The sequence below is a fragment of the Lygodium microphyllum genome, chromosome 17 (genome assembly GCF_053477565.2).
Source record: "Lygodium microphyllum isolate KBCC chromosome 17, Lygodium_microphyllum_v1.1.10, whole genome shotgun sequence".
Classification (NCBI taxonomy): domain Eukaryota; kingdom Viridiplantae; phylum Streptophyta; class Polypodiopsida; order Schizaeales; family Lygodiaceae; genus Lygodium; species Lygodium microphyllum.
In genome coordinates this window covers 109,767,748-109,770,489 of record NC_141151.1, presented here as the reverse complement: position 1 = coordinate 109,770,489, position 2,742 = coordinate 109,767,748, and the positions used below count along the sequence as shown (strand labels likewise).

At 40.4% G+C, this 2,742-nt stretch overlaps 1 long non-coding RNA gene across 1 annotated transcript; it reads right to left on the bottom strand.

The window, feature by feature from the left end:
- Positions 1-1,178: 1,178 nt before the first annotated feature.
- On the bottom strand, positions 1,179-2,237 carry LOC148022249 (uncharacterized). Its single transcript, XR_015694322.1, has 4 exons — positions 2,174-2,237; positions 1,700-1,918; positions 1,535-1,621; positions 1,179-1,395 (listed from the first exon to the last, which is right to left on the bottom strand). It is a non-coding gene; the product is annotated as an uncharacterized LOC148022249 (long non-coding RNA).
- Positions 2,238-2,742: the final 505 nt, after the last annotated feature.

The following is a 2,742-nucleotide window of genomic DNA, read 5'->3' as shown; positions in this document are numbered from 1 at the left end:
CTCTGCTTCCTCTCTCCTCTCCTCTGTGTTCATGTTCTTCTTTCGCTGCGCACTCTCACATGGTATCATCGCCTGATTGAGAGCACGGAGGACGAGAGAAATACCTTACTGCTGCTGTCCACAGTCCCACAACAGCCAGGTGATTCCTTCAGGAGGCTGCCAACAGGTCTATTCCAGCCAGGCGACTGCATCAGAAGGCTGTACAGCCTGCGTTTGCTGTACACAGGGGCTGCCACGTCATCCAGTGACGCAGCAACCCTGCGTTTGCTGCCAGGCGACCTCCTCTGCTGCAGGGCGACCCTCCTACAGCTGCGTTTCGCTGTTTTGCAGGTCGCTTCTACCCTGTCTGCTCCTATCCTGCAGGCGACCTCTGTCTGGGCAAGTTCCCGGTGCTGATGGTCTCATTTCTGGTGTTCGCCATCAGATCTATTTGCGTTTTGCAGATCCAGGTGGCTGTAGGCACTTTCAGCCTGCATCTTGGTGGTTGGTGACCACACTGTTGGTCCTATTTCGTCAGCGGCACAACTTTCTTTGGTATTTTGCAGATTGGAAGATGTCTTACCAGTTTTCAGGCTTTGAAGACTCAAAGGATGAGCTTTTAAGAGAACGAGTGTTGCATTTCACTGGGTCTGCAAGTGTAGCAAGAATGGAAGAAGCATTATCTAAAGCTCGAACCCTGTTTTCAGAAGCACATGAGAGAGGAAGTCCTCCTCCCTCCCCATTTGCATCTCCGCAGAAGTCCAAGTCCTGTGCCCCTACTCATTTAGGTTTACTGTCAAGGACTGGTTACCAGATCTTCCACTCAATAGAGAACTTAACAACTTCTAATAAGCATAGGCCTGAACAATACTGGAATAGAGGTCTTGACCTTTGAAAAGTTCTCAATATCCAAACAAATAAACTATGATCGGCATATACAACAACTGGAAGAACCAAAATATTTGATGTAAAAATAGTGATTGAAGAGAAACCTGACTAATGTATTATCAAAACTGAAGCACTTTACACCTGACAGCTTTAAGTTTCTTCTCAATGTAAGGACTCACTAATGCTATCTCAAAATAAAACTTACCAAGCTTGTGCGATGTTGCAAATTGACAAGCAACAGCATCAGGATATGAGATCCCATTTACATTATGTGCGGCAAGGTAGGACTCAGGAGCATATGTTTGTATCTGTCAAGACATGTAGATGAGAGTTAAAGAGGACAAACTCATAGCAAGTTTGATGCTGTCAACCATGAAAGTATTTGATGTGGTGAGCCTTGATTTGGTCCCTCAATCATACTAAGAGAGATCAAAATTTTCCTACAAGCTTAAATAGAATTGGCTAAGTAGTTGCATACTGAAAAGAATCCCTGCTTTTGAAGATTCTTAGAGAATCTGATATTGAGTCCTACAACAACATGACAAGTGCAAGTAAGATGCCTCTCTACAACTTAGGGCCATCAACATGTACATTAGTATATGAATTTGTTGTGATGTATAATCAAAAAGTGTTTGTGTCCTTAAAAATGAATTCAAACATTTGGTACCTCTCATCATGGAGAATGCCCAACTCCTGCACCATCATGGAGAGTTGATGCCATCATCCACCCAACAAAATCTGCATTTCCTACACACTAGGAAACATCATTAGAAATTTATGGACTGCTCCTATTGATGAGTCTTGGGAGAGATCTTTTCAAATGATGCATCACCTTAAAAATCTTATAATCCACTACTTTTCAAGAGGTGCAAGCATTGATCAATGGCAAAGGCCAAAAGCACTATGTCAAAGCTGCCCTGATGTATCACAACCAAGAGAAACCCTGCCATTTTAAGTAAACTACCTTCCCTTTGATCTTGCAAGAGTGCAATCTCCCATAGCTCCATGGAAAAATCTGTGCTAGTGGTTGTACACTTCAGGCTTTGTAGTCCTATCCACCACAAGACAATTAAATAATGAAATGATATTAAAATTATTTGCTAATGAAACAATGGCTTCCAAAAGACTTTCACGAACTGCGTTTTTGTAATTGGCTGATATTCTTTTAGCTAGCATTAAAAAAAATTAAAATCAATAGAATCCCTTTAACTTTGCATCCCTTAAGCAGAGTTAATAAGACTTTGATTCAAGTAGCCCAAAAATAAAGATACTCTTAACTTTGAAGCTTTCTTGAGAAGAGCAGTACCTGAATTATCTGGAGACCAGTGCCTTGCAGTAAGGTTCTTAAACTGTATACTTGCAACTTGACGTATAGAAATTTCTACACTTAGTGTCAAAACAAATTGAAGCAAACCCATGAGGTGACTAGGTACATGCTGATACTGAAAACTGATCATTAAAAGTCCAAATGTTTAGGTAGTCAATTACAAAGAATGACATCACTGACATATTGAACCATACACAATTAGCTTTAACATTCAAAACATGCCTAAGGTGGTACTTTAGGTATGCCATCTTATTATCTCTTCTGATTTAGCTGCATAAGGTAGAAGAAACTCTAAATGCTGTCTAGAACCAACTCCAAATCATCCAAAAAATTTAGTATTAAGAAAATTTTAGAGTGGAAGTGAAAGTCTTAAAAATGCAACATGGTGTGAGAATCATAAACCAGCTAAGTCATCATTGCTTAGTGCTCCTTAATGCCCATTCAAATGTGATTCTGTTTCAACTAGTAACTTCAGTAGAAGCTGACTCTATTGATCTATGAAGTACAATCCTAGTAGTTAAATTCAGCCTGCACAATATGCTTGCAAG